Source organism: Lactuca saligna, chromosome 5, assembly GCF_052625555.1.
Source record: "Lactuca saligna cultivar CGN05327 chromosome 5, ASM5262555v1, whole genome shotgun sequence".
Lineage (NCBI taxonomy): Eukaryota > Viridiplantae > Streptophyta > Magnoliopsida > Asterales > Asteraceae > Lactuca > Lactuca saligna.
The window spans coordinates 217,788,788-217,815,917 of record NC_136421.1 but is presented as its reverse complement, the minus strand read 5'-3'; the positions used below and the strand labels follow the sequence as shown (position 1 = coordinate 217,815,917).

At 34.0% G+C, this 27,130-nt stretch overlaps 1 long non-coding RNA gene across 1 annotated transcript; it reads left to right on the top strand.

The window, feature by feature from the left end:
* The first annotated feature begins 13,658 nt into the window (after window positions 1–13,658).
* On the top strand, window positions 13,659–16,453 carry LOC144997586 (uncharacterized). Its single transcript, XR_013659855.1, has 2 exons — window positions 13,659–16,017; window positions 16,114–16,453. It is a non-coding gene; the product is annotated as an uncharacterized LOC144997586 (long non-coding RNA).
* The last annotated feature ends 10,677 nt before the right edge of the window (window positions 16,454–27,130 follow it).

The following is a 27,130-nucleotide window of genomic DNA, read 5'->3' as shown; positions in this document are numbered from 1 at the left end:
CTTGATATTCGATCTTACAAAAAAATAAATGAACTCGGATAAGTTTTGATCCGATTTTTGGTGTCGTGAACAGCTGGACAGATTGCTGCCAGAATCAAATATGGCAGCCCAATTTGAAGCCCGTTTCTTATTTATAAGCAGCTCAAAAAGAGATTTCATTGAAGCCCAACATTTCCTGTTTATTTGGGCTGGAAAAAGAACGCACTAACATGAAGCAAATAGAAAGACACAAAAGAAAAGAGGCAAATAGAAGGACACAAAAGGAAAAAAGAGTCGTCCGTTTCTTATTTATTAGTTGTGACACATAATATGGGTTAATTTTAAAATAAAAAGTTAAATATAAAATTTAAAATATTTGAAACTTTTAAATTTATAAGAAAATAAAAAAAATAATGAATTATTATTATTGATTTTTTTTAATTTTTAAAATACAAACAAATAATTTAAATAAATAAATAAAAACAACTAATGAGTTTTATTTTAGGAATTTTGAAATTAAAAGGTAATTTCATTAATGAAGTTGATATCAATTTATTACTACATTTATTGTAATTATTACATTAAAATATTATTATATGAAATTTAATAAAATAGAAAAACTTATAAAATGACATGTGGAAAAAAATAAATTTAAAGTAACCACAACATTACATTTGACAAATTGAATAAGAGTGTGACATGTGTTAAAAAACAACTGTCATTTATTAGAGTAGAATCGTAGATACGCCGTCTATTTTTTTCTTTATTTATTTTTGGAACCAAATAAAATTATCATTGATATTTTTATCATGGTTTTATTATCTTGTAATTAGTCATTTTATTTATATAAAATTAGGTTAATTTTATATTAATATTTTGATTTGAAATGGAGACTTTTGGAACAACAAGAAGTGACGATTTTAAGAAGTTTTGGTTATCTCTGTTTGACAATAAGTATTTGTCGAGACCACCAACTTGACACTAAGCAAAAACAGTTCATACTTTAGAACTTTCTCTAGAGAAAGAATGGCCACCCCATCAAACGAAACATACTTTGGAATCACCAGAAGTCGTGGCGCAAACGGAGAAGGATCACATTGCGAAAAATGAGCTTCAAATTGTTGTTGTTCTTCATCGAGTCTTCTGCCAACAATCTTTCCAGTTCCACCAAATCTCTTTTTGTATTAAATGATTCTTCATTAATTTGCCCATCTTCTAGCTCTAGTTCTTGTACCACTTTCTCAAGAAAAACATCATGAGAATCAACGATCGAAAAAATCCAAAAAAAAAAAAAAACATGAAGAGTGAAAATAAAAACTATATTCTAAACTATATATAAAATTTAATTAACAAATAATGACTTGAACTAAATACAATCGTTCTCCACTGCAACTATATATATATATATATATATATATATATATATATATATATATATATATATATATATATATATATATATATATATATATATATATATATATATATATCCGGTAAGAAATTGTTTTTAATAGGAAGATAAGAAGTTTTTTTTTTCGGAAATAAAACAATTAAATTCCTAGATGAATAAAAAATAACATGATTAACAAAAAAATCATTGGTGTATTTATTCCAACAACAAATAGTTTGAAATGTTTTTTATTTTGTTAATGAGATTCAAACTATTTTATATAACAAAAAACATCTAATTTAGTCTTATAGCCTATAATATGTCTTATAAGAAATTAAATCGGACTTGATCAAATTTGATTCAAGAACAAGTATTAATTAACTTCAAACCAGCACCATAACAAATAAAACTATGGCAATAAATTTGTAACAAAAACGAAACTTCGAGTAAGCCTATTATTTTTAGTATATCAGTGGACCAAATTCGGAATTTACTAATTAAAATATATGGTATGATAATGATAATTTTGTTTTAGTAAGTACTAAACATTGCATTTAACAGGAAAAAGGAACAAGTATGAAGTACAGAAGAAAAGATCTCACGTGGGGGCATTGAAAGCAAAGAGACATAGAAGCCAGGTGGTCACGTGCGCTTCTGCCTTCTTACGACCTTCTCATGAGCTTGCATCTCTTGTACGGTCCTTAATAATTCTATGTCTATCTATTATATGCTTTCAATCCACTATCTTTAGTCTATACGTATACCTGCTGCTATTATTACAATAATACAATAAATATTTTTGTATTATTTAGAATAAACCTTTTTAGAAAAAAATATGGTCTTGTATTAACTTTCTTGAGTTCTTCTCTCTCTTGTTAAAAAAATTGTTCTGTATTATTAAAATAAATAAAATATAGGATTTATTACATGATATATAGTTAGCAATCAAATAATGACTCATATTATATACAAAAGCAATGTTATCATCCAAAAATTAATACTAATAATTATATTATACAATAATTATTTATAAGCAGTAAAAGAAAATCTAAAATTAATATATTATCAAAAGCAAGATTGCATTTATTTCATTTCATGATAAATGAAAGTAAAAAACATATTTATCCATTCAACCTATTTGTCACATTAAATAAATAATTTTATTAATGAAATTCAACTACTACAATCATATATAAAAAAAAAACTTAATAACTACAACTAGATGGGGAACCTTCGCGTTGCGGGGTCGGATGCGATAATTTTTTTCGTTGTTTGTTTTTTGAAAATGTTTATAGTTTGAGTTGTTCATTCATTCCATCTTTAACTGATCTATAAACAAATAAATAAATAAAAAATAAAAAAATATCAATGAATCTGTAAACAAAACTAATAAAGTGACAATTAAACGAAAACATAGAAACCTATAATGCCACAAATAACAAACGGAAGTAGACTGACAAAAAAAAAAAAACAAAAAAAAAGCAACTTTAAAATGACCCAAATATAGTTGAGGGACCATTCCTACCAAAAAAATATTAATATGACTAAATACTAATAATATGTAATAAAATGTGAGGGTTATGGAAAATTCAAACGAAATGAAAGAGTTGTTTGTGAACAAAAGTATAAAATTGAATGGTGAATGTTGTAACATTAATTCAAAAAAGAAATTTCAACCAATCAAAACAAAACAAAGTACTCCTAAAATTTTTCATATATATATATATATATAGGTTCAGGTTCATTTGGAACCATTCTAATTTTGTGAGACCGTGAGACCAAATCTAAAAATAATTTTAAAATGCAAAATAAATGGAAAAATCCAAAAATTCTTTTTTTAAATATTATTTTCGGAACTTGAATTAACTAAAAAAAATATAAAAAAAAATTCCATTTTTTTTTGAAAAATACGTGAAATATTCTAAATAGAATATTACACTGACATATTCTAAAAAATAATTTTAAAATGCAAAATAAATAGAAAAATCTAAAAATTCTTTTTTTAAATATTATTTTCGGAACTTGAATTAACTAAAAAAATAAAAATAAATAAAAAAAAATTCTATTTTTTTTTGAAAAATACGTGAAGTATTCTAAATAGAATATTACACTGTACATATTCTAAAAATAATTTTAAAATGCAAAATAAATGGAAAAATCAAAAAATTCTTTTTTTAAATATTATTTTCGGAACATGAATTAACTAAAAAAAATAAAAAAAAGATAAAAAAAATAAAAAAATACATCTCACGGTCTCACAAAATATAGGTGGTCTCAAATGAACCTAACCCTATATATATATATATATATATATATATATATATATATATATATATATATATATATATATATATATATATATAAAATAAGAAGATAGAATTTCATTTCATAACCCTAACAAATCGTAAAATCCATAACCATTTATCTAAATTTAACACATTATAAAATTCATAATATCATAAAAACAGAAAAATACGATTTTGAACCCTAAAGAATCTCGAATTACCAAAAATACTATCATGGCAACGATGAATGTTGTTAATTAGTTTGTTTCACATATCGTGCATGACTCTCGTCAACTCTGAAATTATAAACACTTGATCGGTGGCTTCCACAATGATGCTATCAAAATTTCAATCTTACTAATGTCTAGGGATGTTATTATCAAGAGTTGTATCCCTTATATTGGAGACTTGTACCTACATCACTTTATAATGTTATGGATTCATTATAATTTGTTTTTTGAAGGTTATATCAATATGTCGAGTATTAAAAAGTTGTTATGGCTCTTGCATAGTTGGATATCCATAGGTGTTAAAATGTCGACATTCATATGTGGGTTGAGACCTGTTAACTTATTTTTTTTAACAAGAAATTTATTTATAAAATAGAAGCTAGCTATCGGTTATAATTACATCAGTTTGAAACATTCTCATAAGGACTTACCACACTGTTTAAACCTGTTAAACAAAAGACCATCTCTACGTCTATATTTCAACTAATCAAACACCAACGACTTCACATCACTAGCCAACATGTGAGAGTCTTTAACTTTTCTATTAAAAGCGTTCTCACATGTATATGTTAGAAAATCAGGATATAGAGTTGTGAAACATTTTCAGATTAAAACATTTCGAGGGTACACTCAAAATCTCTTATCGGATGAAACTCATGGTTTTTCTAGAATGGAGAACGAAGATGTTATGAAATATGTACCCAAAACGAATCCGAAATTGATCATATAACAGAAACTAACTTTTGTCTTAAAACTGTCATATGGTAGTTACAAGAAAATAACTTACTGTCCAAAAACGGTCAGATTACCTGTCACAAACTAACTTTAAACCGGGTCTATAAATGGATCACAAAATCGACCCTAGCCAGGGGCTGCTTGTGGGATGTCAAGTCTACCAAGCAAATTACACCCTTTGTTTGCAAATAAAACATAATATAATGGTAAAAATGGGTATTCATCCTCGAGGAAATGGTTGTATTTAATCACCAATGCAATCTAAAAGAACTATTGTAAATAAACTAACTAACTACAATTAAACTAAAAAAAAAAAGGGGGGGGGGGGGTGTTATGATTGCTTGAAAACTAAAAGACTTTAATCACTAAAAACTTGCAATTAAGCAAGAGAGTGAGATGCTTAAAGATTGGAGAGAATTGATAAACCAAGGCAATTAAACACAATGAACATTTGTGTGTTTATCATTAGGATTTAACATGAAGCTTATCATTCATCCCAAATTCGTTATAGCAATCATAAAACATGATATGCCAATTCCTAGAGGATGTCAATGCTTACACATTCATAAAGGAGTTATGATTCATAAACTAGAGATGATTTCTACCATCATAAAGCTCTTGTTCTAAGTAAATTCAATGATTCAATGCTAAACCAAAGAAATAAACTAACAATTGCTTATTAAAGTACCAAGCTCATGATCAAAGCACTAAACAAGCATAGAAAATATGAACTAGAATCATAGACATAAGATAAATAATAAATAAGCATAAATACTTCAAAAACCCACAAACATTCAGAGGTTTTAGCCAAGGTCTACCAAAATAGAGAGTTTAGCCACTCATGGCAATAGAACAACAATCACAAAAGTCTAATTGCATAAAGAAACTACCAATAACTTGGAAAGATGAAAAGAAATTAGTCTTGAGCTTCAAAATCGCCTCCTACTGGTCTCCAATGGTGTAAAATCGAAGTTGTGGCTGATAGATCTGATCCCCCAAGGTTATGGTGTGCCAAATGACCAAAATTTCCAAACTGGGCAGTTGCATGGGTACACGGCGGCGATTCCACCTACGCAAGTGTTGCTGTTATGCTATTGGCTCCTCATTCCTCCACTCCACCCTTCCACTACCAAAGATTTCTTTGGTCCCCTCCATATCCATGTGATTGAAATTAACAAATCATCTTTTAGCCTCAAATGTGGATGCTCCAAGCCCAAAATAAAAGTCCAAGATCCATCTTTACAAGCCAACTTCATCCAAACCTTTAGCTTTTTAAGCCCAATTCTTCTTTGGTGGATCCGCCAAGCCCAATAATGCATCGGAAAGCCCACTAAGCCCAACTCCAGTCAAACCGCAACCGCAATAAGCTCTAGAATCCTGCATGATTTCTTATGTAAAATAAAAAGTCTCCGATATGATCCATGATAAAGAAAATAAAGAATATACAATGCAAAACTAATTAAAAAGAGCTAAAAATCTAAAATAAACTAATAAAAGCAAGGAAATAAAATAAGCTATCAGCTGCCGCCCCTGGGACCCCGCTCCTAGGGGCACTGCCCCCGAACCCCCGTCAGTTTAGGGGTTTCTTCCCTAAATAGCAGTATACTTTTAACAATAACAAAATCAAACAAATGTGCACTCCGCACCATACTAATTTGTTCGATAATTGTCAAAGTGATATTGATCAACAAATTAATCAAATTACACTTAAATAATATTAGTGATATAAAATCTCCAACAATATATCTCCAAAAAGTCTAGGTGAAGCAGTAAAAGCAGAGAGCATAACTGAGACAACCTCGATATTACACATAGGGGTTCGGAGCTAAAAGCAAACATGAACAAATCAAAAAGAGAGTCGCTTGCTACTCCAATCTTAACTTTTCTAATTAACAATTTAACATCATGTACACAGGAAAAAAAAATCCGACCCATTGTTTTTATCATGTAAAAATCAAATAATCCATATTTTCCAATTCTTTTAAAAGATTAATAGAATTTAAATTAACAACTATTTGATATTTTCCGTTGTTTTTCTTACTCCCCTGCCTTTCTTTCCCTTGTCTTGATAGCCCACATGTCTGCCCAACAAAACCATATCTATTATTGATGATCAGAACAATATCATCGACCTTCCCATAGTTTTTAAAAATAATTCTATACCATTATTTATAGTTTGGTTAATATTAAAATTTTTAAAAGATAACGAAACTTAACCTAGCATGAAACTGCAGTGATTCTCATAAAATTAACCTTAATTGGCAATTAACATGGATTTTGGTTCACAATTAGACTGTATATGCAAAAAAAAAAGTGTTTTATATTTGATTCTACGACAACTTATAATTCTCACTAACAATTTCACTTGTCCAAAAGTATTAATTTGATGTTTTTAAGTTACCAAAAATAATAATAATAATAATGGATTAGTTCAATGGGAATTTTAATTTTATATTGAATTAGTTGTAAACTTGGCGAATTTAATTATTTTTTGAATACAAAAATATGTTTTTTTTTTTTATATATTTTTAAAACAATATATTTAAAAGCGGTTCAATTAACATAACCATTTTTTCTTAAATTACCAACTATGAACTACACCGCATCATGAATATCACCAAACCACATAACACAATTCACTTTTTTTATTCATTTTGTGTGATTCATTGTTCCCTATTCCACTGTTTTTTTAACACCTTCATCATGCCTGCTCTTCTTGGTAATCAGCCAACAAAACACACTGCTCATACTCTCCATATACTGCCTACTATTGTCTCCTCTCATTCTAGATAATCAGTTATAAAATCATAATATATATATATATATATATATATATATATATATATATATATATATATATATATACACACACACTACACACACAAGAGGATCTGATCATAAGGTTTACCGGTGTGGGTAACCACCAACCAACAGACATGTGAGCTAGCAAGCTATATATCTATGCTTCTTCAAGTATCAAACAGTATCGTTTGAGTTTGTGGATGGGATTCTGTATTATTTATATTAAATTTATTTTTGAAAATGAAAAAAAAAAAAAACTAATTATAACCAATTAAGATTCATAATAATTTATTAAAAGTTCAATAGATTAATTTAAAAAACAACTTTCAAGTTACTCAAATTACATTGCTTAAGTGTATTTTTTTAGAATGATGGAAGGCTGTGTAATTAATGACATTTTATAATCTATTTTATTTTCATATAATGAATTATTTCCAACAATGTCATAAAATTAAATGCAATCATTAATTTTTGATTAGGAGATATTTAAATAATTGCATAATAATAATGATATATGAAGCTAAAACATGCATAGCTGTGTTTTTTGGATGTAACACAAGTATTTATGATCCTGGGCATTGTGCATGTTTGAGCCACGGAATGTGGATGGGTTGGTACTATACATGGATTTATATTGTGGGGTCTAATTTTATTTATTTTGTTATTTTTGTAGACAGTTTTGAACTTATGCTAGTTGAATCTAATAATAGAGTACATATAACTACATTATAATTTCTTTTAGAAAATGTTAGCCAGGTATGCATGTTCATGTGAGATTTTTTGATGTTGACACACTCACACACATCAATTCAAATAATAATTATATATGGTTGAATAATGTGTAATTAAATAATTTTATGTATTGGTTTTTTTAATAGTATTCAAAATAAACACAAAAATATTGGGCTATAAATTTGGTGGTGATGGATATAGGAATTTTGCATAAAGTATGAACTATTATAAAAGAAGTTATTTGAATACATTAAAAATTCTCTCTAAAAATGTTTTTTTCTACATAACTTCTTCTTTTTCATTTTGTCATGTTTTTTTTTTTTTTTTTCATTTGTTATTTTTTGAAAATTTTCATTTTACATTAAATTTTTAGAATTTATATATATATATATATATATATATATATATATATATATATATATATATATATATATATATATATATATATATATATAAAATGTTTTTACATATTTATGTAAGGTTATCATTTTATTAATTTGAGAATAAATTCATATAAAATATTACAAACTCATTGATTTTTTTCAATTACTTTATAAAATGTTTAACGTTTACAAATATTAAATTTTTTATTTTTAATAAACTCGTATAATACATGGATCTCATACCTAATGCTAAATATATATTTTCTTTGAACCTTTACCTTATAATTTTAGAAGGTACATAAATGCCATTTATATACCCATTAATCTTGCAAGTCTCATATTAACTAATAGGGTGTTAAGCTAAGCCGAATAAAGGCACCTGTTTCAGCGTAAGGTTGGTGGGTATGGTATTCATTTTAGTATATTTTTGGTCTGGCGTATCAACGTTACATTATTTATTTTTTGTACACTCCCTCGCCCTATTTAACTAATAAGAAATGATCTTACAACATGATATTCATTTTTTTTAATTAAATATGTTAAATTATAATCTAATAAAATGTAATTATATAAAATTAATAAAAGGAATCTATTTCATTAATTAAAAAGCACATATTAAAAAAATACATAAATAAAAATATAGTAAAATAGTATGTCACACCAAATCATCATCGTTCATAACGTCATCATAATTTTTGCTTGAATCATCTACAAACATGTCCAATTTGTCTTCTATATCCTCGAACAAATCGTTGATGATGAGATTTATATGAGCATTAAAGACATGTTTCATGAAATCTATGAAGGTTGTGGTGTCCAACTTGGTCGTATACATTTCCTAATTTTGACATGTATTCCAACATACCAATATGTACTCCTTCGAATATTGGTAAATTCTCATTTTCATAGTACAGTTCGTCTTTCCTTCATCTTCTATAATAATATTATGTAATATGATTCATAGATACATCATGCTACTTGTTATTCTTTGTTCGAATGCAAACCTCTTTTTAGAACACAAAAGATTCGTTCGACATCCTTCCTAACTGATTATTGAGCCAATTTAAATTGTAATCACTTTTCATCGTTTGGACGTGAGAATGATTCCACAAACATAAGTAATTCATGATATATCTCAGGTTGAATATGACACCTATTTTTTCATTTTTATACTTTCAGCTCATATTTTAAATTTAGTTACAAACTTGGTCTTAGCATCAAATTTTATTATGAATTCATCCCAAATTTTGTTTAATTTATAAATTGATTTTTCAACAACCTTTTGAAGACTTTTTTAGAAAATTTTACAATTTTTTAAGATATGTTTCTTAATTTTTATAGGTTTCTATAAATCTTTTTTACAACATTTGTAACATCCCAAAAATCATGATATAAAAAAAATTTATTTTTAGATTAATACATCGTTAATACATATCCTTCCCAGAAAATCAAGTAACCAAGATTTAGCAAAACATAAATTAAATCAAAGTAATTCACAGAATGCGGTGTGTGCTCTGCAATCATCCTAAGCTCTTCAATTTGAAAACCAGAGTACCTGAAACCAATAACCACAAACTGTAAGCACAAAGGTTAGTGAGTTCTCCAAAATACCGCACATCACAAATAATAGCTATGGGTTATCAGCAACCCTGACTATCGACAGTCCCAATGGGCTAACAACACGCCCAATGGTTTATCAGCAACCCTGTAGACTATCCGCAAACTCTGCTGGCTAACTGCACGCCCGGTGGGTTATCAGCAACCTTGAGGACTATCAGCAATCTTGGTCACATATAACGACATATCATAATAATAGCAGCTGGACCCTACGGGTCCTCATAGATACAACTATTCTACCACACGACTCATACAAACATGCAAGAGTCACAGAGACAGCTAACATATAATAATAACAACTAAACCCAACTATTCCTCACAAATACAACTACTCTACCACACAACTCATACCTCACACAATCATGCAAGAGTTACGAAGACAACTAGCATACAATAATAACAGCTAAACCCAACTGGTCCTCACGAATACAACTATTCTACCGCACAACTCATACATATATGCAAGAGTCATAGAGACAACAAGCATACTACACATATAAATTAGTGAGCCGACAATGGGAGAAGACTCACCTCGTACTGCTGAATCGCGCGGATATATCTCTAGCTTCTGGCTGATTGATCCCCATACTATTAACATCAAAACAACACCTAATCAACATTTGGATTCCAATCCATAACCATAAATCCAACTTGGGGTAAAAATACCATTTTACCCCTAAACCATCTTGGTCTAATGCTAAGGCCCAACTCACAATCTAAAAGGCCCAAATCCATGGCCTAATTTTCCAAATTAGGCTCAAGCCCCTTACATGGGCCTTACCCTAAGGCCCAACCAAAATTCCTGGTCCAAGACACTCATACTCAGATGGATTGATAAGAACTCGAACACCCAAGACCAAAAAGGAAGCACAACACGAAGCCCAAAAGGCCAAAAACCTTCCTAACTGAGTACGCGGGGCGTACTTAGTTGTACGCCAAGCGGACATGCAATTTGGCTTATACGTTGTGCGTAATGACTTGTACACCTAGTGTACTCCCCCTTTAATCCATAACGACATTAAGCTCTTAATGCTTAAGTCCAAAAATCCAAACCATAGATCAAAGTCATGAACAACATCTAGAACCAGAAAGTCACGAACTTGGTGACTTTGCATAACCCATACAAACCCAATCTCGAAATATAACCTTCTACTTCCATAACAATGGCCATAAATAATGTATGGATGGTTCTAAGTCTCAAAGGTGACAACTTTATGACTCTAGGACCATAAGAATACCAAGAGTGGCAACTCAAGCTCCTGGAGTGGTTTCCAAACAACTAGATCTCAATCTTGGGACCAAAATGAACTAAAACTCAGCCATGCTAGATCTAAGACATCAATGAACAAGTTTCAATCTTTTTACCTCCAACAAGTTGGAAATGCAACACATAATATGGATCCATGAGCTCATCTTTGTTTCACAACCTTGCATCAAGCTCCATCTTCTTGGAAATGACCTACAAACACCAAAATGCACATCATGAGCTCAAAACTACAACATGGATGCTTAGAGACGGTTTCTAGGGTTTTTAGGAACTTGGAGGCTGGTATAAGGACCAACCAAGAAGAATTAATGAGATTATATTAGGTACATCATCATAATTAGGGTTTTCATTAAGATGCATGTACACCCCGCGTACGTGCCTAAATGTGCGATCATTCTTCACAACTCTACGCCCTGCGTACACCATTTTACACCTTGTGTACGACTTTAGAACTAGTACGCCATGCGTACATATATGTAGGGCCCTTGTACTGCTTAACTCCTAAACCCTAAAATACTCCAAAGGTATAACTTCTTCGATACACATCCGATTCCAACAATCCATTTATCCATTAAAAGGTAATGAGAAACTCTATGCTCTAATAAACTCATATCCGCATTACCATATCCCAAATAAACATCCACTTATATAGAAACCCTAGCTGACAGATTACCAAAATACCCTTTAACTCTGAAACACAAACTGAATACCCAAATCCTCCAAAATACACCACCCATCTCTAATTGAGCCCACAACCAACTCCTTCAGGGATCCTACACCTACTGATACCAAATCCTTGATTACTACCCTGATATGGAAACAACCTGAAATAGGGCATTACAACATTATTATAATTTTTTGACAAAATTTCACAAATGGTCCTTTTGCTAGTCTGTTTATCCCTGAAATGGTCCATAGGAAACTTTTTCCCTTGAGATGGTCCCTATGGAGCAAACATTGCACACGAATGATACTTATGAATAACTTTGTTATTAAATTTTGTTAAGTGATTATCAATGAAGAAAACACCATTTGTTTTTTGCACACAAATGGTTCGTATGAATCTCTCTCTCTCTCTCTCTCTTTCTCTCTCTCAAATATAAGCATGCTAAGATATGAAATTATCAGCAAAGAAGAACAATGTTTGACTAAAAAATCAAAAATAGACTTCGATTTCAACAAAGATGAGAAAGGGAAACCACCCTTAGATCGAGAACATGGTATCATGAGAGGCTCAAATCAGCAAAACCAAAATCAAAGAAAGGGGATCGGATACGCCATGGCCGCAACACCATTTGTGTTGCCTCGCCAAGTTACGTGTTGAGTTTCACCCATCGCCAAAAATTGGTGCTTGGAAAAGTTAGTGCAAAGTTATATCATCATCGCCTCACCATTTTTTTGGTGCAAATGTCACTACAAGAATAAGGAGCTATGGCGACGACACCTGTTTGATGCATAACAAGAATAAGAAGCTATCGTCTTGCCATTTTTTGGGTCTAATTCCAAATAAACATGCTTCCACTTCCACATCTTCCCAATCTCAATATAAATCTCAATCCCAATTTGATGCACAAAAAATTCAAGAATACTTGCAACAATATAATACATCATTGACGACATGTATTCCTAACTTCCAACCACCACAATTTCCTAGTTTTCTATTCAACTCTAACACAAAAGGAAGTACCTCTCAACAAAATGTCGATCTCGAGAGGATGAAAAAAGAAGGAGAAGATGAAAAAGATGATGATAATGATGGTTGATGTTTTGTGTTATTTTGAACAATGGTAAGTACTTATTGTAATATTAAACTTGAATTTGATGTTTTGAATTTGAACAATGATAGCTAGTTATTGTATCTCAATTGATATATATTGCAAAGTGTTTGGATTCGTTAAAAATGCAGGAATGATAATGTATAGAATCTGTAAAAAAACACCCAACCATGTGGCGACGACAAGTCGTCGTTATAGCTGGTACATATCCTGATAATATATCATCTCCATAGAAGGAACCTGTCCCAACAATAAGTAGTGTGTAACATCTTAATATTGAGCTATTTCCATTTTTAATCCCAAGTATGAATATGAATATCTATTGATGTAGGGTTTAAAGTATTCCATGGATTATAAGAATGGGCCCTCTTGATGATGTGTAGGTTATTAGGCCCAAGACTTGTTTTATTCCCTATATATTGTCATGTATTATTCATAATTAGGGTTAAAAAAGTGAGGCAAGATGTAGCCGTCAATCATAACGAGGTTTCTTAGGTAGAATAGATTTACTTTAATCTTATCTTATAGTGTAATTTCCTCATGTTCTTGAATAAAATATTTTGTTCATCCGGTATATCTTCATTGTTGTGTTCATTCTTATTTTCCACATTATAATCATCAAATCGTTCTTGGGGTTTTTCCCAACAAGTGGTATCGGAGCGGGTCTTTGAAGATCTAATTGATTTTTGAAGTATCGGTTCTAGATTTTATGATTTTCTACATTAGTTATTGAATATTTTTGGTGTTTTCACGTTTTGGAATCAAGATTCTTGTTCAAGCTACTGTTTATGAAGATTTATGATGTATTTTACTGTTCATCGTGGTAATGTTTCTGTTCTTTGGATCTGATTTGTTTTGAGATCAAAGTCTTTTGATTCAATTATTTTCTATAGATCCATCTTTGAGGCCAAATAATCTAAGTCTTTTTTTCTTCTATATTGATTCTACCGATCCAATATTGTTCATGTATTCTTAAGCCAAACAAGTGCATTCGTTTATTGTTCACGGTTTGACCTAGCCCATAGAGCTTATTCTTTAAAGTCGTTTACTGCATCAACTCATCTTGAATCTGTAATTGTCGTTCCTTCAAATTCTTCTGTTCTTGAGTCGATATTCATAAACAATACCATTCCCAAAATCGATTTTAATTTTGCTATTTGATTATGGTATTTGAATTGATTTACTCTATCTATTCCTCTTCTCGATTACATTCTGAGGATTATTTTGAAGATATCTCATTAAATGGTGTTTTGTTGATTCCTAATGAAGATCAGTTAAGAATAATTGATAATGATTCTGAATTTGACGTTTGATCTGAAATGGTCACGTGGAAATTAAACTTTGGTGTTTGTCGGCAATTGGATTTTAATTGTCAAACAAGAAATGTTAAAAGTGAAAGCTGTGAAGATTGAATCGGTACTGTGATTTTTTTGTGTTTGGAATGGTGCTCTCATCTGCGAAGAAGTGAACAGAAGTAAGCTATGGATTGTGATTGTTATGAACTGAAATACGATGTCGGTTTGATTTGGAAAGATGGTATCATAACTTGTAGCATCTGTTCTCGTAGTTTTGTCTCGCAATCGGGATCAATAGTCTCTCAAAAAGGACGATGAACAAAGATGTTGTTATGAGTATGTGTATCGCAATGGTGGTTTATCAGTCGAAATTTGGTTCTTGATTGTGTGAAGGTTATTCTGAAACGACTAAATCGATTCACAGTTGATTGTAATGATCTCTCAAGTGTTCTTATTCTTGCAACTGTCTTGTAATCGAAACATTAGTTTCACATATGATGATTCACTTTTGATCTCGCAATTGAAACCTTTCGCAATTTGAATTACTCTCGCAATCGGAACTCAAATCATCGTATTCGGAATTATAATCACAAGTGGCTCGGAATCCGAATTGAACATATTGATCGGAACCTGAAGAGTTGATCAGAATCAATTTGTATTCGGAAATTTTGCTTAATTTCAGAATCGGAATTCATGTTTCACGTTGCTGTCGCCATTCTTCGTTTAATCAGATCAAATGGGGAAGAGACTTCAATTTACATATTTGGTCCCTGTAACTTCAGCTACATTGCAGTTTTGGTTTAATTTCCGAATGTTTTACGAACGAAAGGGTATGATGCAGAATTACCATTTAAGTCCCTTAACTTTTAGCACAGTGACAGTTTCAGTCTGATATTCAGAATTGTTTGCAAATTTAAAGGTTGATGAACATAATTGGGGTTTTAGTGCACATATTTTTTTTTGTGAACAGAAAATTGTGGATTCCAACAAGTCTTGGCGGTTCGGAAAGTCGTCTTTCGCAATAACGTCAATTTTTTCTGACTATTTCGGATTTTAAACTTCATTGTATATTCTATTTTGTCGCGGGGGAGCATAGTAAGTGTTTATTCAATTCAATATTATTCTCAAGACCACTTGAAGGTTTTATAATCACGTTTTTTATTATAAAAAAGGGGGAGAATTTAATATGACCATTCGAAATTGGGTTTATGACTTTTCAAATTTGAATATTTTTGATGAAGCTTGTGGTAACAATATGAAGGTAGCTTTTACAAAGAAGTTCTCGTTGAACTCTTCTAAATCTTTTACATATAAGTTCATATCAAACTATTCTAAAGCTTTTGAATATATTTGACTTTTAATGATTTCTCGATCAAGTGATGTTATGAATCTTAAATTTGGATTATTACATGGTATTTTTTGGTAGCTTATATTATTAGCATATTTGAAGATCATTGTGACTTGGAAGGGGAGTTCTTCAAAGACAAGAAGTGACTTTGGTTCATAATTTCGAAATGGGTTTTCATGGTGGGTTTGGTTTTCTTGAAGATGTTTGGGATTACATTAGAACATGAAGTTTAAAAACATTAATTCAGTGCTTGGTTTCATATTTATATATCCTAGAACCCATTTTGAAGACTATTGAAGAATCAAGATTCGTGGATCACTTTTGATATTCCTCATTACGAGATCCTTTCTTATTTTCTAGATGCCTGTTTTGGAAGTTGAAGCCTTATCATCCATTTCATACCTTGAGGGGAGAATGTAGGGTTTAAAGTATTCCATGGATTATGACAATGGGCCCCCTTGATGATGTGTAGGTTATTAGGCCCATGACTTGTTTTATTCCTTATATATTGTCATGTATTATTCATAACTAGGGCTAAAAAAGTGAGGCAAAATGTAGCCTCCAATCATAATGAGGTTTCTTAGGTAGAATAGATTTACTTTAATTTTTTTCTTATAGTGCAATTCCTCATGTTCTTGAACAAAATATTTTGTTCATCCGTCATATCTTCATTATTGTGTTCGTTCTTATTTTCTACATTATAATCATTAAATCGTTCTTGGGGTTTTTCCCAACAATTGCATTTTTGCCCTTTTATATGAAGGTTAATGTAAAATGGCCTATAATGGGGTTTTTGTAATATTCGGGCGTGGGAAACGTATGCTGGGCGTACATGGCAGGATCCCAAACCCTAATTTTTAGGGTTTGGACCCTATCTAAACAACTTTATGTCCCAAGTTTCCTTCCCTTCATCAACCTCTAGCCCTATTTCGACCCTCTAGCAATCCCTAATCCCTTTTGAGGCCATTTTGAGCTTGACGTGTGTGTTTTGGTGAACTTGAAGAAAGACGGAAGAATATGAGATCACCCAAAAAGTGTGGAGCACCTTCGATCTAGAATCACATCACATTCGGTCACTCTTTGAAGGTGAAAAGCTCTAAACTTGATGAAGCTATGATTAGATCTAGTTTAACCATGAAGTTTGTGTTCTTTTGGTCCCATTAGTTTGGAATTTTGAGTATGAGCTAATACAATCCATTTAAGTTATCCTTTCAGATGTTTTGAAGTGTTTAAAAGCATAAAAATATGGTCTTGGTCATTATTTCCCTTCCATGCATGATTTTGGATGTCTTAATGGGTTAAGAGGTTATGGTTTTTGCTATTAAGGTGAAGAACATTATCCACCGATCTTATTTGTGAAGAAGAAGGATGGGTCTCATCATATGTGCATTGACTACTAGGATCTGAGTAAGTTAAAAACAAAGAACCATTATCCACTCCAGAGGATTGATGATCTTTTTTACCAGCTTCAGGGTGCATCTTGACTTTCCAAGATTGATTTGCGATCGGGTAATCATTAGATGAGCGTTAGGGATGAGGATATGCAGAAGACAACTTTCCGGACTTGTTATGGTCATTACGAGTTTGTGGTAAATGCCTTTTGGAATCACCAATGCTCCAGCCATGTTCATGGATCTCATGAACTGAGTGTGCAGGCCGATGATGGATCAGCCTATGACTGTGTTCATCGATGATATCTTCGTTTATTCCAAGAATCAGGAGCAACACGAGGAGCACTTGATGGAAGTGCTGGACACTTTGAGGAGGGAGAGACTTTTTTCAAAGCTCTCCATGTGTGAGTTTTGGTTGCGATAGGTGTAGTTTCTGGGCCACCTTGTCAATCGGGATGGTATTTTGGTCGATCCGGCCAAGGTCGAGGCCGTGATACAGTGGGAGGTCCCGAGGTCTCCATTTGAGATTTTAATTTTTCTTGGTTTGGCGAGTTATTATCGGAGATTTATCTATGATTTCTCCAAGATAACTGTTCCGCGGACCCGATTGACATATAAGACAATTACATTTCGTTGGAGGCCTAAGGAGCAGGAAACTTTTGAGACCTTGAGACAACAGTTGTGTAAGGCATCGATTTTGACCCTTTCGGAGGGTGTTCAGGATTTTGTGGTTTATTATGATGCATCGATCATGTAACGCCCGTAGATCCGGGCTAGTCAAGTAGACATGTTAAGCGTCAAAAATGACTTTTTGATGGAAGATTATTTTGAAGGAATAATCTTAATTAAGTTATAGTATATGTTACAAGGTTTTCGTGCATATAAAGAACGCCGAAATCCGAGTTATAACGAAGAAGTTATGACCTGTCGAAGTTTCGCGATAGAACCGGCACGACACAACGCGACGTAAAAAGTGAATTTACGTTAGAGCGATATTTAGCCTTAGGAATCTAAATGAAAGTCGTAGAATACGTTAAACCATGAGCGTGCATAAAAAGAACGTACAAATCTGACTTCGTATGAGGAAGTTATGATTTTTCTAAGTTTCGACTTAGCGGTATGCAGCCCGAATACTTGATTTGAGATCGAGCGGTTTTTAGCCGAAACAATCTAAATGAGAATCGAAGGTCTCGTTAATAGGAGTAAAACGATAAAAAGATAGGCGAAAACGGACGTCGGATAAAGAAGTTATGATTTTATAACGGAGTTTTCCTATCCCGGCCTACTAAAAATAAATAATAAAAATAAAGTCAAAATTAGCTGATGGAGTCTAAACAAAAGTTGTATAGCGTAGTCTCACCTACGCGGGGATATAAAGAACGTCGAAAACGGAGTTCGTATGAGGAAGATATGAATTTTTGAAGTTTATTAAATATTTTCGATATTTAATTTAAATATAAATTCGATATTATCCGGAAGGGGGGGAGTCAGCGTTCTTATCCCCGTTACGCCCAGCGTAATTTAGAATTACGCCCAGCGTAATTCGTGTTCCAGCCCCCTATAAAAGGGTGTCGAGGGCAGCCGAGTAGTTTGCTCATTTCTTCCCGTTTTCTCGTGTTTTTGCATAGTTTTTCGTGCAAGAAACATCCCGAAGCCCTGGTATCATTCCCGAGCCCCGAAGCAAGTCTCGAGGCCCCGGAGATCCCGAGAAGTGTGATTCCCGAGCCGAAGCTCTGCCCGCGAGGAGTCCGGTTTTTGTAAAGATCTTCCAGATCTGCCGAAGAATACTACTTCTACAAGTCGTAGTGCTGTCCGATCATCTTCTAATCAAGTGAGTGTGTGGTTACTTTCTTCTAACGCATAATTATTAAGTATTTAGTATAAAATACGTGTTATGTGTATATTTTGTTGTTATATGTGTGAATGTATATTCATTTTCTTCTATCTCATTGATTTGATTTATTCTCTATGAAATACGTGTTATGTGGGTATGCCTCATCTGTTATGTGGAATAGGTTTTGAATGAGAATGTTATACAGGTTTTAAACTATGTATAAAAATATATATTTTTATCTACTAATATGTTGGGTAGAACATGGGTAGATAGTTTATGTGTGATAAACAGATGAGAGGCCCCGATGTTGTTGTTGTTGATCTAGTTATTCAACGAGTATGGATTAGACCAAGAGGTTAGTTTTAGATCCGGGAGTATGGATCAGGTAAAGAGATAAAACTTGTTATTAGTCCGGGAGTATGGATTAAGACTAAGTTAATTGTCCCTAGTCTGGGAGTATGGATTGGGCACAGTTATTGATCCGGGAGTATGGATCAGATCAGGATTAGGGTATAGTTAATTGTCCTTATTCCGGGAGTATGAATTGGGTACAATTATTGATCCAGGAGTATGAATCAGATCAGAAGGTTATTTTTAGATCCGTAAGTATGGATCAGGTAGTTTTAGATCCGTGAGTATGGATCAAGTGAAAAAGGTTAGTTTTAGATCCGTGAGTAGGGATCAGGTAAAGAGGAAAACTTTAGATACGAGATTTTAGATCGTGTCGTTGTGAGGATCAATGGGGTGGGATAAGAGTTGCCTTTATATGGTGAAATTGTACAAGTTTGAATGTTCTATATTTATAAATATATGATATAACATTGTGGGATGAAAACCCTATATGCTCACCAGGCTCCCAAGCCTGACCCACTCAGTTTTCTTTGTATCACAGGTATTAATACGAAGACATATTTCACAGAGAGATTTAAAGGAGATATAAATCAATTGTGTAATTAAATGTAAGTTCTGTTTATTCTTATATGTCTGTATCGGAACATGACATCCCGAGGTTTTATTATTAAATGAAAATACATTCTCTTTGAGAAATGTTTTGATAAGTTATTATCTTATCTTGTTTTGGGAACAAATTCCGCAACCATTTTCTTTAAAAGATTACTCTGATTTTATAAAACAAAGCATAAACAAATCGGTCTTTTCTGGCCGTAAAAATGGGGATGTCACAGATCACAGGATTAGGGGCAATGTTCATGCAGCATGATGGGTCGCATGATCGCTTACGCTTCGTGCAGCTAAAGCCTCATGAGGCGAATTATTCAAAGCATCATTTGGAGTTGGGGGTGGTGGTTTTTGCCCTCAAGATTTGACGGATTAGCTCTATGGGGTTCGTTGTACCATTTACATGGAAGTATCTTCGGAGGTGTTTGGCTGCATAAATCAGTGGTTTTCGCCCTCAAGATTTGGCGGATTAGCTCTATGGGGTTCGTTGTACCATTTACATAGAAGTATCGTCGGAGGCGTCTTGCTGCATAAATCAGTGTGAGGATTAATTTCTCTAGAATTGGGTAATTGAGCTCTGGGCCCTACAATGCGATGCTCACACAGTGTATCAACAGCTGCTTCTAGTCCTTTTCGACTATTAGTACCGACGATATGGCCTCACTGGATGTTTTTAGGTACATTTGTAGGGTTTCTCCTCATAGGGGGATCGTCATGGTCTGCAACTAGTGTAAGGCTCCCTTCAGACGCTGTAGGGCTCTATCGGCCTCTAGTATCCATTTTTTTTGTCAACACAACCCTTTAAGGTGTGGAAGAATGGGAGATACTTTTCGGATGACTTGGTGATGAACCTTCTGAGCACCGTTAATTTACCATTGATCTCCTAAACCCATTTAGATTGTGGGGAGCCTTGGAGTCGAGGAATTCCTGAATCTTGAACTAGTTTTGTGTGATTCCTTCTTTGGTTATCTAATAACCTAGGAATTGACCCTCTTCTACTCTAACAATACACTCTCCCAGATTGAATTTTATCTATGATCGTGCTAGAGTCTGAAGGGTTTCCTCAATGTCTCCAAGTAATGTTGCTTCGTGACGGATTTTGATAACCACATCGTCATCATAAACCTCCTCATTCCTGCCGATTTGGTCATCAAAGACTTTGTCCATCAGGCATTGGTATGTTGCCCCAGTGTTTTTGAGCCCAAACGACATTTTTTAGTAGCAGAACGTGCCAAGATCGATGTGGAATGCTGCATTTTCCTCATCTTCCTTGTGTATTTGGACTTGGTGATAACCTTTGTAAGCATTAAGGAGGCACTTATGTTGGAAGTATTCCCATGATTCAACCTTTTGGTCTATCTCCGGAGGGGGTAATGATCTATTGGGCAGGCGTTGTTTAGGTCGGAGTAATCGATGCACATCCACCATGGCCCATCATGTTTCTTTACCATCACGGGGTTAGCTATCCAAGTGGGAGAAATTACTTCTCAGAGAATGCATGCGCCAACTAGCTTTGGTACTTCCTAATTTATTGCCTTGCTCCTATCGCCTATTCTCCCTTTCTTCTTTTATTTGACTGGGACGGTTCCTGGCATAATGTTTAAGCTATGTTCGATGACCTTGCGATCTATCCCCTTCATGGCTGTGGGTTGCCGGGTGAATACATTGGAGAATTGTTTTAAGTGCAATTAAGCTGGTTTTGGTCACCACCGATAGGTCTGCACCCACCCGTATTTCTTGCTCTGGATGATCGGGGTGGATCACGTATTTTTCTGTGCAACAATCCTATTATTTTTTTGGGGGCTCGAATTAGTTGTGGGGCTGCAATAATCTGATGGGAGACATGTAGGTGTGGGGTTCTAGCAACAATTGTGGTTGAACTGGTACGCGTGTTGAACTTAACGTTACCATGGATGGTTGATGGCATGGACTGCAATTGTAAAAGAGTCGGCTGCCGAGTTATATGTTTTGCTCCACTGGGATATGGATTACTAAGAACTCGATCTTTCATGTGATGGTTTCCTTCCTATCATAGCTAACCAACATGAGGGGGAGGAGTATGGTACCCAATGACCATAGGTTGTGTCCTTTGAAACCAACCAAAGGGTTGCCTATTGGTGGTTTCAGGTCCACCTTCCAAGAACTCGGCAGCTGTCGGAAGCAATGTTCATAGAGGATGTCGGTGTTACTACCGTTATTTATGTAGACGCGGTGGATTTGCTTTTGGTGTATATAGGCAATAATTAGGAGAAACTATTTGGGGTTCCATTTACTTAGCCTTGAGTTCTATGATGAGAAGTTGATGTTCAAGAGGTTTCTAGATACTACCTCCACATCATTGTCGATCTCGCAACGCTCATACCTCTTATGTGGTCTTTTGATGGTAAGAACCTCATTCTTGGGATCTTGATGTTGATTTGTGTAGGATTTGAACTCTAGTGGATGTTCCACAAAAAGAGATGTGTTCAATGTGCCAACCACTAAGGAGAAATGATGTTTGGACTTTAAGAATTGCATGGAGGATGACATGGTCCATGGGAACCATGTGTTCGACCCCTTCTTCTATGGTAGCGCTTGTGGCTGAAAAACCACCGGTTGTGACGGTTGAGTCGCTGTCGACTTGAGCATTACGATCGTCCTTGCAACCGACTGTTCTGTCATTGAAACTGGCGGTCACCATAGGTCAGTGATTGCTGACACTGTGGTTTCCATTATCTAATCATGTATATGTGTTTTTGGTGTGTGGGTGAAGGGTTATTTGTCTGAGGTAGATAGTCGTGGGCTATCGAGCGATGGTATTAATGTAGGTGGGCACATTTATCCCTCACCGGATGTTGTAGGTGCATTTTCTGTCATTGCCACCGTTTAGGGACGTCTGAAGGTTGTGTAGCTCTCAGTACATGCCTAGATGACGCCAAATGTTGTGATGTGTCTTCAAGCCTAATATTGTATATGGATATTTTGCCTAAGTTAAGCTTGAGAAGATCAACTTCTTTAAGCTCTATGTTGATTGGAGCAAGGAGCTTCTCAATTCCGAAGAAAGGAGCAAACTTAACATCTGAGCGACAGAATTTAGAAATATAGTCGTTCAAAAAATTTAGAGTAGCATTGTAAGCTCCAATGCCAAGTCCATAAGTTTTCTTATCCTTAAGATGAGAAACAATCATAAGAAAGTCTTTAGGATTGATAGTCGAAAAGTCAACATCCAATATCTTGATCTTATTCTGAGAGTTACGAGTGATGTAGTACTTGTAAAGAATGTAATCTTGTCTACTTTTTCTTAGCATTTTCATTCCACATCCACTGATTTGCGTAATTCTTCATTTTGAACAGGCTTCTTTCACAGGAAGAGAATTAGTAGAGTAGAAGGTACGCATATGTTTTCTTTTAGTCTGAACAATAATTTCTTGATCGTCGGATGGATGCAGTGGCGTAAACTTCACATAATATATGAAATGAAGAGAGATGGGAGATCGAGCTGTTCGGAGTTAGAAGTGGGAAGATTGTAGCTCACAAATGTAACCATGTGTTTCTAATATAATCTTCCTTCTAAATAATATGGTGAGGTTCTAGACATAGGATTCTGAGAATCCTTCGGAGCTTGGATCTAAAGACTTTCCTCTATAGCTTCAATAATTTGAGCTTGCGCCCATACCTCAGACTTATTCAACGACTTCATTGGGTTGATCTGGGAGAATGTAATTCCTTTCCCTTTATCTTTGTTGGTTGCTCCAAGGGTGACTTGAATAATTTGTTGGGTGGTTGGAGTTACACTCACTTCCAAAAATGGAAAGACCAATTATGGGGTAGGAAGATCATCATCCTTCTTGATTGGGGATCCTTCATTGATTTGAATAATCTTGGGAGAATAGATTGGAGATGGCATCAATTATGTTGCTCAGAAAGAATCACTATTTATCTTCGTTTTGATCTTTTCCATCTCACTACTGTGCTTTAAGGAATCGACTAGATTTGATGGCTAGGAAGACCAATTTTTATTCTCTTCATCGAAAATGGTTTTGATGAAAGAAGGTGGTTCGTTCCTAGACTGGATTCCAGGATGAATTTTTCATCCACATGCATTTCTTCCTTGTTTTCTTCATTGGTGGTTTCATCTCGGAGTTGGAAATCTGAGCTACGCTTCCAACATGTCATAATAACTTCTCCCCCTCTTGGATCGAAAGGCACCATTTTCGGTGCACACAACATTATTTCCTTGATCTCGCCAAGCTTGTCGAATACCTTCTAAAAACTGAGATTGACCATCTTGGAGAGCTTTTCATAGGCATCAGTGGTAGAGGATTTAGCTTTCAGGGTGTCAAGGGTGTCTTCAAATATTCGAAGGACTTCATCAAATTTGTAATTTGGATTGTTCATAAAATGTTGGGCAGACCGAATGACTTCCTCAAATTTGCAACAGTGGTCGATGGATAATCCAATTGATTAGGAACATCATCGGGTGTTTAGATTGTTGACTTGTTGAACTTGTTGCCAACATCGAAAGGAAACACAGCAACATCAACATCTTGTGGAAATTTGAGATCTCGAGGAAAGGTTCTTGCCGTTGGATTAGGTGTCTAAGTTCATAACTATTTTTGGAATGTACTTGACCCGGTTGGCATGGTCCATTTAGGTTGCATGGCATTGCAACACTTGGATATACTAAATGAGAGAAAGGACACTTAAGGTTTATTAATATATTATAAGTTCTAATATATTATTAATATTATTTAATTAGTATTGATCAAGAACTAATTCGAATTAATTAAGTGATCAAAAAGAGACTAATTAAATATATAGGGTTGATTGTTTAAATCAACCATTCTTTTATAGTGGACTAATGATCCTAGGGTTATTGAATTGGGCTAAAACCCATAAGGTGCTTCATGGATAGTCCATGGGGGTTATAAACCCATGGATCATGGAATATGAAACGTCATGCACATTAGGATTTACATAGAGTATCCCTATTTGTAACATAGCTATAAAAGGACCCCATGACTAGAAAAATCAGCACTACTAAGTGAAGAACAAGAGGGATAGCCAATTTTGAGTGTTAGTGAACTTTTCTCAAAGTTATTCCAGAAGTTGTGGTGTTGTGTGATACATTTGAGGCATCATACTTGAGGTGCTAGGCTCATAAAGTTCTCAAGGAATCTAAGCAACACAAAGGTATGTTCTTCTACTAGATATTATGTTTCAAAGTTCCCCATGCCATGCAAGTTAGGTCAAGAACCTTGTAAAATCAAATTTGCATGTATCTTAGTAAAACATAGATCCAAGGTTTTTAGGGTTGCATGTACGCCTTAGCAATGTTAGAATGTTCAAAACCCTTCACATGCACCTTGGAGTTACATCCCAATAATAGTGTATTCAATCTAAGAATGAGTGAGGTTGGGATGGAAAAGGTAACCCCTATCAAGTAAATAATCCCAATCGAAGTTAGTAGCACCCGAACATTACCCGTGGTAGGTATCAGTTTGATTGTGGCTTCTGAAATTGGAGTGACAACTCCAATTTTAGAAAGCTTAGGATCTACAACGGAAGCCATAGACCATGCTGATGTAAAAGGAAAGGGATACAATATGACTTATGGGTGTGTTCCAGGGGGCTCCAAGGACCTTTTTTCAATATCAACAACACCATTTAGGGAGGGTGGGGGTAGATTATGTGCAGACTCCCTGTGTGTGTATGTGCAAGTGTTTTTGAGAATCTGAAGGGTACTTCGGAAGAATGGGCTGGTGGGGTAGGCAGTAGTCGAGAGTCAGGTCAGAACCCGATTTGTTAATCCTGTTGAGAGGATCCATCGGTTTCAGATCATTTTTTGTTTTTAACTTTTGAAGGGGATTTATATCGCTTCTTGGCAGACATCTTGATCCTAGCACCAGAAGTTGAAAGTGTATTCTCTTTTGATGGGATTGCATCCGAGTCTGGGGTAGGATTTAATAGGTTAACTAAAACTGAAACCTCAAGATGTTGTTTCTTGAAGGGAGAGTCAGAAGGAATAGAGTCCAACATATGTTGTGGAAATCGTCGGATGGGTCCAAATGAGGTCTGATTTAGAAGTCTATAAGATTTGATAACTTTGAAAGAACAATATACCATAGGTAGATCCATCATCAGAGGAACGAGTTCACATATGTCGGAGTAGATTTGTTGAAGATTTAGCACCAATAATCTCATATTCGAAATCTCGTTTGATTACCCACGAATGGAAAATTTCCAAAAGTCTTGCCGCAAAACTTCAGGTAGATCGATGATGTTGGATCTTCATGTGAAGATGTTGTATAAAAGATACAAACATTCTTTTCTCGTCGAGTCTGAGCCTCCGTTCTTTCCGAAGAGACCCTTCATCACTATATGAATGAGAATCATCCATATGCCAATAACAACCGATTTCTTGAAGTCCTTGTACTTGTACTTGAAACAAATTTGAGTCAAGAACCCTTAAAATTATTACGGAGTGGGTTCAATAACTTGGAAACCCTCTGGATTTAGGGAAATACCAATGTACTTGAGGAAGGTTTCTTTGGTGACGGGAATGATCATGTCATCGATGATGTAGCACTCAAGAATATTGTTATCAATTTTCACTCGTTCGAAGGCTTTGTGTAGTAATCTCAGAGGGAAATGAAGGTTGGCAATTTTGGTGAGAGGAATGGTGATAGGATGGTGGGAGATAAACTCGGTTAGTACTCGCATAGATTTATCATAATCTAAATGGTCGAGTGAAAAGATTTGAGTGGTGTCCTTCAAGATGGGTTCAAATGTAGAAGACGGTGCAAATCCTTTAGAGGATTTCTTCTTTGATGGGGAATTTTAAATTTTGGATGCTATTGATGAGTTTTTAAAGCTTGGATGAGAAACACATATTATATAGAGAAGTCTATGGCAAAGAGAGATAAAAGAGCGTATAGTTGGAATGGTTGGGATTCAAAATCCTTATATATGTGGGTTTGTTTTGGGTCGTGTTGAATAAGGAATGATGATACCCAACTCGGAAATGAGTCACAATAAATGTGGGGTACTCAACTACCCTCCTATGTGATACTTAGAACCAAGGTGAAAGGACATTTGTTTGTGCAAAAAGGGTAACCGTTGATTTGATTT